Source organism: Odontesthes bonariensis, chromosome 4, assembly GCF_027942865.1.
Source record: "Odontesthes bonariensis isolate fOdoBon6 chromosome 4, fOdoBon6.hap1, whole genome shotgun sequence".
NCBI classification, from domain to species: Eukaryota; Metazoa; Chordata; class Actinopteri; order Atheriniformes; family Atherinopsidae; genus Odontesthes; species Odontesthes bonariensis.
In genome coordinates this window covers 30627668-30641036 of record NC_134509.1, presented here as the reverse complement: position 1 = coordinate 30641036, position 13369 = coordinate 30627668, and the positions used below count along the sequence as shown (strand labels likewise).

The following is a 13369-nucleotide window of genomic DNA, read 5'->3' as shown; positions in this document are numbered from 1 at the left end:
GATCTTCACAAGTATTAACAAATAAGAACCGTCCATAATCGCATACAGAGACATTAAGAGTTATTCACTTCAAAGTTGGGCCGTGTCCCACCAATGTCTTGTAAATATTTCTTGCAAATTTGTCCATAAGTGCACTTCACTGCATTTCAAACATTCAGATGTGATGAAAGTACATCAAACTGCTGCAAAGTGGCAATTATAAAGTTACAAGTCTGCTGTTTGCGTCCAAGGGTTAAACAGTTTGTTGTAGTGGGCTAAAGCTTGGTGGTGTGTGTATGCTTAGGAGCAAGAGTACAGAGAGGCCATTCTAGAGGAGGTTTCCCAAGTGGCGAGGCGGTCGCCAGTCAAAACAAAGACTCAGCACAGGACACATCAGAGCACACACACGACAGGAGGACACCAGGAACCCACCAGGAAGTTTGCACCAAGTAAGTTCAAAGATGTGTTTACTGTGTGGAGTTCCCTCATATTAAACCCGTCTCACAGTGATTTTCACTTGGACTTAGGAACAGACCTGAGTAATATTTCTATCATCCCATAAAGTACTAGATATATCACAGTAAGCCCATACTGTATTTTCATGCTGTTTTTCTCAACATTAGCTACAGGAATTTATTGTTAAGCTCTTTTTCTCCATTTCTGAATGTGTTTTCTTTTTTTCACTAAATCAGTATTCTTACCAGAGGCTAAAACAATAACCCTTCAGACTGTTATTGTCAACATCGATGGCCTTCGGTGGCAAAATGATGATCCTAAATCCATAAATAAAGCTTCAGGCTGGCTGAGCCACTTGCCAGCCCTTTTTGTCTAATTATATCCTCCTCTGTTGATTTAATAGTTATTTTTGTCTGCACTCATTTAGCTAAAGTTACTCCTAGCATTAATTAGCCAGTACTTCGTTCTGCTGTCTGTGTGCTCCTTGGTTTTAGCTGGGATTTTTGGCAAGACTGGACTGTCCTTATCTGGGCTAATGTCACCTGCTTCACTGGAACATGTTACTGGTGTCATTGTCTTCCATTGTCCCTCAATGGGACTGTCTAGTTGTAGAAAAAGGGGGTTTGTTAGTTCTAATGTTTTTAGTAGTTGGGGAAAAAACAGATATCGATGCTCTGGCATAAAATGTCCCCATCTCGCTCTCTCTCTCTCTCTCTCTCTCTCGCTCTCTCGCTCTCTCTCTCTCTCTCTCTCGCTCTCTCTCTCTCTCTCTCTCTCTCTGTGCGCAACCGTGAGCGGTTTGCGGAGCAAGTGTTTGTGAGAGCGTGGCGAGTGTTTTGAGCTTGTATCAAAACTTTTTTCCAGTTTTCTGTGTTTTTTGTCTTGTGTGTCTGTTATCTGTTTGGTGTTGTGGTGGTAGGGTGGGGGGAGGGGGGTAGTCGGGCAGGATGCCCGCTGCCGGTGGTGGTCAGGAGGAGCTGGAGAAGCTCACACCCCGACATGCCATCAGGGTGTTGGCGCAGGCAGGTTGCTCAGTGGAGGAGGATGGTCTGTGCTGTGGGGGAAGTGGTGGGATTTGACAGCGTAAAATCCGCGTCCAGAATGAACAGCGAGGTGGTGGTCTATCTGGACGCGGTGCACAAAGTGGAGCGGGTGGTCGAGGCTGGCATTGTCCTCAGAGACGTGCTTACCCCGGTGTACCTGCTGGTTAACCTGGCGAAAGGGGTCACCATTTCGAACGCTCCTCCCTTCATAAAGAATGAAGAGCTGAGCAAAGCTCTGTCCAGATATGGACAGATAGTGTCCCCCATAAGGATGCTGCTGCTGGGGTGTAAATCCCTGAAGCTCAGGCACGTGGTGTGCCACAGGAGCAGGGTTGGGGAGTAACGGATTACATGTAACGGCGTTACGGTAAAAGGATACAAAATAAAAGTAACTGTAATCCGTTACAGTACAAGCAAAAACGATGTACTCAGATTACAGTTACATTCAGTGAGAATGGGGGTTACTTAACAGGATTACAATTTGTGCGAGGTTGCAGTGACAGAAGTACAGAGCGGCAGGTCGGACTGGGGAAAAAAATCGGCTCTGGCAATTTTCCCCGGGACCAGCCCCCCCTCAGTATTAATTAGTATCTCCAATCTAATTAAATAAAAATAAAAAAACGAGCACAGACCGCTCATACAGTCAATGGCACGTACCCATAGAAAAAATACACACTCACACACACAAATCACACAACCTGACTATCGACTGATAACAACCATGATCAGTAACCTACACAAACCCAGACACATAATGGCTCGGCGGCCAGCAACCGGATAAACCAATGAAGTGAATCAATCCTGTGAAAGAATGAAAACAAGTGAATGAAACCTGCACTCACCCATTATGAAGTTAACTCTGCCAGCCCCATACTCTTGCCCCTGCTCAGCCAACTCCTTGACGTCGGGTATGGTTGGTAACGTTACTGCGGCTAGCATTAGCAACGAGGCTGCTAGGCTTGCTAAATGGTAAGCATTAGGCAACTGAAGAAAGCTAGTCTTTTTTAGCTACGTTATATTATCATCTTTCTTCTCGGCTATAAGTTAACCTTTGTTTACGGCCACTGGCCCTAACCTGACGCGCTAGCTATCAAATCACCGGAAGTTTTCACCGGAAGTACTCGCGCACACACACAAGCAAGGGTGTGCAAAGAAAAATAAAATGTGATGTAAAAGTCTTACTTTGCTTATTTATTACTAAAGTAGAGCACTTCATTGTCATTGCACATGTATTAATGAAATACCCAGGCTCCGCCCTCGCAGTGACGCAACACCTTCGGCTCTGCTACACTTACTCAGGCAAACTGCTCATTCAGGTGGATTCAAGTTCCCGAAAAAATGGGAACTCCACCCACTTTGTCAGGAAGCAATCAGCAGCGCCAACGGCCCAGGGTAGAGGCGTGTTCAAGGTAGTGACGTGGTTGAACTGCCACTCAACCCATGGATTGTACACGGAAGCGCTTCATTAAATATCAACATGGAGCAGCGTCAAGCTTTTGACACTGCTGTAGATGCTGTAATGAAAGTGTTCGACGGGAGATTCTCGTTAAAAATCGAGCAAAGAACAGCCCTTGAATAATTTCTTGACAGGAAAGACGTTTTCGCCTTGCTCCCTACTGGCTTTGGTAAGAGTTTATTCTACCAGTTAGCCCCGCTGGTAGCTAAATCATACGTCAGAGGAAAGAGTGGTGTGATTGGCTTAAGCTTAGGCACAGCCTTTTCTGGCCTCAACCAGTAGCAACCCGAGGGAGGCGGGTTGACCAGGCCATTTTGAATCGTATTCGTTATGGTCTTGGTCAGACCAGAATCTCGAAGAGATTTGAAGGTCCATGTTAATCAGACTATTAATGAAATGCAGTTTGGCATCTTATCAAGTGTAACGTGTGCAGATTGTATAGCCTGCAGTATTTAGAGATAAAATGCAGTTATTAATAGCTAGTGTAAGGAAAGATGGTTAATAGAAATGTGCTGAATAGATCAATTACCTAGGGAAATGCATGTATGTGCAGAGAATGTATAATGTAGATATGGCAGTACAATGAAAAGAAAAATATCATGGTATAAATAAATGTGATAAATACAGATAGAATCATACAGATAATATACAGATTATCCTATACCATAAATAGGTAAAAGTAATCCAAAAGTAATTAGTTACATTACTTTTTTTAAGTAATCCAAAAAGTTACACTACAGTTACATTTTAAACAAGGTAACTTGTAACTGTAACGGATTACATTTTTAAAGTAACTTACCCAACACTGCACAGGAGGAAAGTATTTATTATTTTAAAAGAGCCCAACAGTCCTCTGAACCTGTCCCTCAATTTCAGGATTGACGGTTTTAATTACGTCGTGTTTGTCACTTCCGACACGATGAAGTGTTTTGGGTGTGGAGCTGAGGGGCATCTCATCAGGGCGTGCCCCGAGGCCAGGAAAGAGACTGCCGAGGTCCCGAGTGCGGGACGGGGGGCGGATGAGGCTGAGCCCCCGGCCGCCGGGGCTTCGGCTTCCGCGGCCGCTGGGGCTTCGGTTCCCGGGGCGGCGGTGGCCCCGGCTCCGTCTCCGGCTCCGTCTCCAGCTCTGGAGAGGCCGGTGGGGGAGGCGGATGCCGCGGGACCGAGGCCGGTGGAGGGGGCCGCTGTCCCGGGACCGGGGCCGGCGGAGGAAGCCGCTGTCCTGGGCCCGGTGCCGGCGGAGAAGGCCGGTGTTACGAGTCCTGACACGGTGGGGGCGGGACAGGATAATGTAGCGAGGATAGGTGGTGATAAAAATGTAAATGATGGAGAGTCAATGGAGACGTGTCTCAGTGTGAGAAACAGTAAAAGGAAAAAAACAGCTGATAAGGAGAAGGGGGGAGGCAAAGCTAGGAGAACTCAGCAGAGTCTCTCTGAGGAGGGGGAAGATGAAGAAGAGGAGGAGGAGGAGGAAGTTGTGATGACAGCCTCTCAGGAGGAAAAACTGACTGCCTATTCTGGGGAAAAAATCCAGAGGTTTTTAGCAGAAACCAAAGGTCAGAGGGGAGTGAGGCCCGAGGACTTTTTCCCTGATCTGGATGGTTTTATCAGGTCTGTGAACCGGCTGAAGAGGGAAGGGTTTTTTAACGATCCAGAGGTTTTTAGACTTAAAAAACTGGTGACGAAGGCCAAAGCTGCACTGTTAGAAGACAATGAATTAATTCATGGCGGTGTGTTCTTTATTATCTGTGTTGTTTTTTTTTCACTGAGTGTCTTTCCATGAATAACATAAACATTGGGACTATAAATATTAATGGAGCACGTTCAGCTACAAATAGAGCTTCTCTCTTCAAGCTGTTTGAGTTAAAGAAGCTGGATGTGCTGTTTGTCCAGGAGACACACAGTGACAGCAAGAATGAGAGTGAGTGGAGGAGGGAGTGGCCGGGGCAGGTTTTCCTCAGCCACAGGCTGTCCAACAGTGCTGGGGTGGGGATCCTGTTCTCTAGGGGTTTTTGCCCTCAGTCTGTGGAGCTGCAGCAGGTGATGGAGGGACACATCCTCATGGTGAAGGCTTCCTATGAAGATGTAAAAATGGTCTTCCTGTGTGTTTATGCTCCCGTGACAGGCGTGAGTAGGATCAGATTTCTGGATGTGCTGGGTGATGTTTTTAATGGTTTTAATGATGAATATTTGTTTCTGGGGGGGGATTTTAACTGCACTGCTGACGCAGTGTTGGACAGGAATCACCTGGAACCCCATCCTGCGTCGTCTGCTCGGCTCAGGCGCCTCATTGAGACACACGATCTGACGGACGTGTGGAGAGGTTTTAACAGCAGAGACAAACAATACATCTGGTCTCACTGTAGAGACAACATGCTGTCTCTGGCCAGATTAGACCGCTTTTACTGTTTTAAGCATCATTTTAGCACGTTTAAGAGCTGCTGCATCATCCCGGTGGGTGTGTCAGATCATTCCCTGGTGCAATGTAGTGTTTTTATTAAGACTGTGAAGACATCCAGCGCTTATTGGCATTTTAACACCGCCCTTCTGGAAGACCATTCTTTTAGAGAAGCTTTTAGTTTTTTATGGCGTGCACATAGAGCCGAAAAACCCACTTTCTCCTCAGTGCAGGGGTGGTGGGATTTCGGAAAAACTGTCCTCAAGCAATTTTGTCAACAGTATACTCGCAATGTCACTAAACAGATAACCAGATCCCTTCAGGACCTGGAGACTGAAGTACAGCTCTTACTGAGCGGTACAGGAAATCAAGGGCATACTGAAGCCCTTAAAAGTAAAAAGGAGGCTCTAGCCAACCTGTTGGGTATCACAGCACAGGGAGCTCTAGTCAGGTCACGTTTCATGAACACCTCTATGACACCCCCTCCAAGTTCTTCTTCAGCCTGGAGAGAAAGAGCGGCCAGAGGAAACTCATCCACAGCCTGCGATCCAGCAGCGGGGTCCCACTCACTGAGACTAGTGAGATCAGGAGATACGCCACTAGCTTTTACAGAGACCTTTTTAAATCTGAGCTGGTGGAAGATCCTGAGCTGGAGAAGGTTTTCCTGGCTGATCTGCCTCAGGTTGGGGAATCAGTGGACTCGTTTTTAACAGCAGACCTGACACTAGATGAGCTCCATGGGGCCCTCATGAGCCTGGCCAACAGAAAGGCTCCAGGTCTGGATGGGATTCCTGTGGACTTTTACAAGACATTCTGGCCTGTTGTTGGAGAGGACATGCTGGAGATGTTCCAGGAAAGCTTTAAGAGTGGACTGCTACCCCAGAGCTGCAGGAGAGCTGTGATCACTCTGCTCCAAAAGAAAGGTGACCTCCAGGAGATGAAGAACTGGAGGCCGGTCTCGCTGATCTGTGGGGACTACAAGGTCCTGTCCAAGGCTCCGGCCCTGAGGCTGAGGGAGGTGATGGCGGAGGTGGTTCATGTTGACCAGACCTACTGTGTGCCTGGCAGGTTAATCAGTGATAACATCACTGTAATTCGGCATGTTTTGGACATCTCTGGATCATTGGGTGTAGGCACTGGTTTGATTTCCGTAGATCAGGAAAAAGCGTTTGACCGGGTTGAACACCAGTACCTGTGGAAAACACTCGCAGCGTTTGGGTTCAGCCCTGGTTTCATTGCTAGGATCCGGCTTCTGTACTGTGATGTTGCTAGTATACTGAAGATTAATGGTAGTCTGGCTGCTCCTTTTCCTGTGGAGAGGGGCGTGCGGCAGGGATGCTCACTGTCAGGCATGTTGTATGCACTGGCTATAGAGCCCCTGCTGCATAAGCTCAGGAGGGAGCTGTCAGGGGTGTCATTTCCGGGGTGCCCCGCAGTGGTAAGGCTGACGGCTTACGCCGACGACGTCATGGTGGTTTTAAACACGCAGGCAGACATCCAGGTTTAAGAGGGAAATGTGGAGCTTTTTAACAGACTGTCATCAGCCAAAGTCAACTGGGGTAAGAGCGTAACTTTTAAAACGAGGAAAGACTCGCTGAACCAACTCATTTTACCTGGAGGCCTGAGTTGGAAGACGGGTGGGTTGAGATACCTCGGGGTGTATTTGGGAGACGACTCGTTTTTAAAAAAGAACTTGGAGGGGGTTTTAGAGTCCATTGAGGGCAGGCTGAAGAGGTGGAAGTGGCTGCTGCCTAGCATGTCGTTTAGAGGTAGGACGCTCATCACAAACAATCTGGTGTCCTCCTCTTTGTGGCACAGGCTGGCGGTGGTGGACCCCCCCTCTGACCTGCTTGCAAGGATCCAGGCCACCCTGATTAATTTTTTTTGGGACAAGCTCCACTGGCTCCCACAAGCAATCCTGTACCTCCCTAAAGAGGAGGGAGGACAGGGGCTAGTACACCTGGCCAGCAGGGGGGCAGCATTCAGATTAAACTTTATCCAGAGACTGCTTTATGGACCACGAGACCTGGTGTGGAGACCGCTGGCACAGATGATCCTGAAAGACACCGGACATCTGGGATTACAGGAGTCTGTGTTTTTATTGGATTTTAAGACTGTGAACTTTTCCTCCCTGCTAGTTTTTTATCGAGGAGTTTTTAGCGTTTGGAAGCTGTTGTGGAAGCAGAGGGTGCAACACCAGTCGCTGTACTGGCTGCTGCAGGAGCCACTGGGGCACGGAGCCCTGCTGGGCACCCCTTCCTGGATCGGTGCGGCAGACGCAGACGCCTTCAGAGCGGCCGGGATCTCCACTTTAGGGTCCCTGCTGGAGCACACGGGGCCTGATCTGCAGGAGACGACAGGTTTGGCAGCCGGGCTCAGGTGGAGATCGGAGAGAATCGTCGGCCGGTTGCTGAATCACTGGCGAGGCTGTCTGACTAGTCAGGAGCGTCAGCTGCTGGGATTGTTCGGCCGTGGAACCAGCATCCCCTGCCCCGATGACCCTTTCCCCTCCCTCAGCATCTGTCCCGGCTCAGACCTGACGTACGGGCTGAACCTGAAGGAGGCCGGGGGGCAAAGCACTGTCACTCCTGATGGTGAGGTGTCTGAACCATCAGAGACTACAACGGCGCTCCCAGCTCCCCTGGAGAGCTCGCATGGCCCTGGGAGAGGAGGTCCAGCCTGAGTGGAGGAGCCTCTACAAGCCTCCTCTCTCCAAGAGGGTGGGGGACCTACAGTGGAGACTCCTCCATGGGATTTTAGCGGTGAACGCCTTCATATCCATCCTGAACTCCTCTGTCACTAACATCTGCCCTTTCTGTGAGACTGTAGAGACTGTTTTCCAATGTTTTACCGACTGTCCCCGTCTGACTCCCCTCGTTGCCATCCTGGAGTTTTTTTTCAGGAAGGCAGGAGAGGTTTTCTCCCTGAGAACTTTTATTTATGGTTTTAAATACAGAAAAACTCAGAAGGAAAAATGTCAGCTGATGAATTTTATTGTGGGACAAGCGAAGATGGTGATCTACGTGAGCAGAAAAAGGAAGATAGAGAACAATGTGGAATGTGACATAGTGAGGATGCTGAGTGGGATGGTGAGGGCGAGGCTGCTGATGGGTTTTAATTATTACAGAGCAATGAAGGACCTGGAGCAGTTCAAAAAAATGTGGACATATGGTGGAGTGCTGTGTTCTGTCCAGGGTGACGAACTGGTGCTCTCTGATCAGCTGGTCTGATCTGTTTTAGCCAGTTTTTTATTTTATATATCTATACTTTTCTTGAAAGATGTTGTAAATTGAACTAAACACAAACGAACAATAAAGTTGTGTTTCAAAAATCAAATCTCTCTCTCTCTCTCTCTTTCTCTCTTTCTCTTTCTCTCTTTCTCTCTTTCTCCAGTGAAAGTGAAGGAGAATGAGCTCCTCCCTATGCTCCGGGAGGAGTTGCCTCACCTTCACATCTCCCCTCATGCCCTCGGTCGGATGTGGGAACAGCAAATGCAGCAAGTGGACAGACTCCATGCACTGTCGTCCTCTCACAGTCGGCCTCATAGCAAACTCTCCAGTCAGGTCCAGTCAGAGCATTTACTGAATGCTCGTAAATGTTATGTACAGGCGTAAAAGTGTTCATACTGGTTGCTGTGAGTGTTGGAATCCTGTGTGTCCTTCAAGCCGGTCTCAACATCTCCCTCCGTCTTTATCTCAGTGAGTTAAATCTTCTTTATTATCTAACACAGTATCAAACTTACACTGACTGTAATAAAACTTGTTGGGAGGGTTTCTTTGAGCAAATGTTCTGAATTCTTCACCAAGAGGCAAACGTAACAAAAGAGGCTGGAAGCAATGAGCCTCGACATGATCATCATTGACATTTATTTTTTAACCTCAAAGAAGATCAGCAGCTTCCAAAATGACAAAACAGTGAGGGAAAGACACCTCCAAACAGGCCAAAACTATTGTTTGGCAGTACACACCCACTCATGTATATATATATACATATTTCACATATATATTGACATTGGTAAATACATTGCATTGATATGTTTCCAACTCTGCATGTTCTCCCCGTGTATGCGTGGGTTCTCTCCGGGTACTCCGGCTTCCTCCCACCGTCCAAAAACATGCATGTCAGGTTAATTGGCATCTCTAAATTGTCCTTAGGAGTGAGTGTGAGCGTGCATGGTTGTTTGTCTCGTTTGTCTCTGTGTGGCCCTGTGATGGACTGGCAGCCTGTCCAGTGTGTACCCCGCCTCTCTCCCATTGACCGCTGGGATAGGCTCCAGCCCCCCCGCGACCCGACCGACGGATTCAGCAGTACAGAAAATGGATGGCTGGATGTTTCCAACTCCCTTTTTCTCAGCTCATACATTAACAACATTAAAACCTACCCATTTCTACCTTTCTCTGCATTTGTATTGCATCTTAATTTAAACACATTCCTTATTCAATCAAAGTTGAGAACGCACATACTGACGTCCTATAAAAGAAGTGCTGTGGAGGCCGGTTTCCTTTAAAAACAGAAGAGTAATATGGCCTCCACTAGGAACACACTCTGAAAGGTAATGTATCACAAAAATGCTTTTAACTGATCAAGCAAACTTTTCTTTCATAAACTATTATCCACACCTTGAACTAAAGTAAAAGGAAAAAAACTGAATGTGTGAGTGTTCTTGATATCCACCTTTTTACATAAAGGGTAAAGGTAGTTAGGAACAGTATGGTTTCCAATAAGTTTTGTTCAGCGACTGCTCTTCTGCCTAAGCTACGGGAATACAGGCTTTATTCCCTCAATAGTTACCACAACATTAACAATTACAACGAAATGTTAGAACTGTGATCTATGTCCAACTCAAGACTTATCCTTATAACCTTAGAAAAATCACTCTGAGACTTTCTTTGCTGTTTAGTTCCCTGATGAGCTCAGCCTCTTCCCTGTTTTACGTCAACATGTCCCCTCAGTATGGCGACCTCAGATAACCTCTGTTTTTGTGTTGTTTTCTTTTTCTTCAGTGTTTGTCATTAATTAAATGTTCTGTGTACATCTTTCTGTGCTGCCAGAACCATGTGGAAACACTCAAGATAACTTGAAAAACTTGACAATGGAAAGAGACGAGTTGAAGAGGAAGCTGGCGAGTCTTAGTAAGTGCAGAAATAAAAGCACCAACGTAACGTTCTGTTTTGTCCCTGATCACTTAATCTTGCCTGGGTTTGCTTTACACCTTTATGGACGAGTACTTGGCTGGACTGAGCCAATAATTAGCCCTGGTTTGGTATTTATTGTCTTTTAAGTGGAAGTGGTATCAGTCGGTTGTGACAGAGACATGTTAAATACATTTATATTTTTTAGTATTGTTATGATGGGCAATTTTTCCATCAGCTACTGAGTACCTTTGTTGAAAAATGATACATGGCCATCTCTTTTTCAGACAATGTGGCCATGAATAGATTGGCTATTAGACGTTTATAAAGCCTATTTCATACTATTTCGTTGTATTATTCTAACTGCTCAGTTTGACTTTTACATTCAACACTCAAAACCCTAAATAAGATGTGGGTATCAACATTGAACTTTGTCACAGTGTTCATCCTGTGAACCTCTATGTGATCCATCAAACATATAGATAACCAATAGGGAAATTAATTGATTATCAAATAATATTTGGATTAATGCAAGGACGTTTAGTTTAGTTTAAAATATTCATATAATCTGTACTTCTCTTGCTGTGACAAGTAAAAATGTCTGATAAATGTAGTTTGACAAAAGTATACTGGCTGCAATGAGTATGAGTGAACTCTTCTCTCTGATGAAAAAAAATATATATATTTGAAAAGTAAAAATCATTAAACTGTGGACTTAATACTGAAGTAGTGAAATGCTATTATTGACAGGTATTCCAGTGTTGAAAAAAATCACATATGTAGATGCAAATGCTTAATCGTGCTTAAAGAGCCAGTTAATAAAACTGTTTAGTCATGTAAGCGTGTGAATTGTTATAGTTGGCACACTACATTGCATGCTTTTCAGCTTGCAATACTTTGGCTGCAGTGGTGAAACTTTATAGCTGTAGGAAGTTGTAGGCTCAGGGATTTGAAGAATGATTTCAAACAGAGGCAGAACAGTCCCTCCAAGCCACAGACATGGTAGTTTATCCATCCAGGAATCCAGGTAACTGGTGGCAGGCTTTAAGGCAAGCAGGAGAGGTAGTCGGATATGTGAAGCTCGATAAGACAGGTGGCAAATGAGGCTGTGGGAAGATGGACAAGCAGAATCCTCTTGAATGACCAATATAATAGACAAATATACTGTCTACCTCCCTGAAGCTTATCAGTTTTTTTGTGCACCTGCACCTTGGGGTCAATAATCCAGGGCTTATTTTGGGGGAAGTATGTCACTGTGATGCTTTTATGGTCTTCTCCCTCAAAAAATGTTATCATCTAAATTACTTGGGTCATGTCTGTTTACACATAAACGCAGAAATGTGCATTATTTTTGGCAGATTTATAAAGCTTCATGTAGGTCAGTTTCTCTTTTATAAATCTGAAGAAATTATTGAAATGAATGTTCTCTGATTTTCACCAAGGATGGAACTTTTTCAGAGGTGGTGCTTATTATGTTTCCTCTAACGCACAAACCTGGCAAGCAAGTAGAAATGATTGTCGCCAAAAAGGTGCAGACCTGATGATTATCAACAGTAAAGAGGAACAGGTATGTCTGTGAATGAATCTGTGTGCATGACAAACATAATACCAATATCATTTACAATAAAAAGCATAATAGTGAATGGATGCAAAGATCATTGAGGCAGAGAAAACTTTTACATCAGTTCATATTTATTGTTAGATTTCCTTTCTTTTAACCTAGGATTTTGCAAACCATTTCAAGAAGCGAATGTGGATTGGACTGAATGATTTTGAGAGAGAAGGAACATGGAAATGGGTGGATGGGACTCGACTGAACACAAGGTTTACATTTTTTATTACAGTTTAATTGCTTGTTCATAAATTATTCTTCTTATCCAATGTTCACATGAATAATTTTAATCTGTAATCTTGAAAACAAAAAAACAAAAAAATTATTCACTGAATTTCTGTCACACCTTTTATTTTTTCTATTTTAGCTACTGGACTTCAAAGGAGCCAAATGGTGGCACAGCGGAAAACTGTGGGGAAATAAATAAAGACTTTTACAGCAGAAAAGAGTTGGAATGATGCAGATTGTTCCATTTTGCTGCCCTGGATATGTGAGGGGAACTTTACGCAATGAGGCAGAAAGATAGTTCACACAGCACCTGTGTGACACCTCTCAAATACAGCTGATGAGAAAATGCACTCCTTCAAATTTTGATTAATTTTCAGTTGTCAATGATATTTACAGATAGCGGATGGAGTGCATGTAAAGTTGAGAGATTAGCCTCCGCTAAAGTGGTCATATTCTCGATCTGCTATCAGTGGTTTTCAGAGCCTTCCTCAATTTTTCAAAAATTAACATAAACTCACATTTTTGAGGAAGTCAGGTTGCCTATCATCAGAAACACAACATACATCAGATTAGATTCCTGCTTATCAGAACAAAACACACATGCTAAAAACAGTTAAACTAGTAACAACACAAACACGAGCACAGCTGTGTGTAACATGCAATCCATTCAGTACATTATGGCAAATGGCCGTTTACTGAGTATCAGCAACTTGGAAAACTGCAAAACTTTGACCAAAGAAAAAAATAAAACTTCTCCTTATCAGTAGTTTGTCTTATTACTCATTTCAAAAAATTTTGCAGAAGTGCAATTTCAGAAGTTACACAAAGCTGCACATACTTATCACAATTTGAAAGACACGAGTCAATACACTTTCTTTTCTGAGGCGCTAAATTTAACAATAACACGATGCTACATTAAAGATCCTTTTTGAACTTAATTATGAGATGACAATTTTTACTGATGATGCAGAAATTGCTCAGCTCAGAGCGTGGAATTATTAAGTAGCAGTCACTGTGCTGGTTTTATTCTAGTTTCTATTCACCACCAGCTAGCTCTGCCAGTCA

General features: G+C 44.7%; 1 pseudogene; it reads left to right on the top strand.

Annotated features, from left to right (window-relative positions):
* The first annotated feature begins 171 nt into the window (after positions 1-171).
* Positions 172-13067, top strand: LOC142378924 (C-type lectin domain family 4 member M-like; annotated as a pseudogene).
* The last annotated feature ends 302 nt before the right edge of the window (positions 13068-13369 follow it).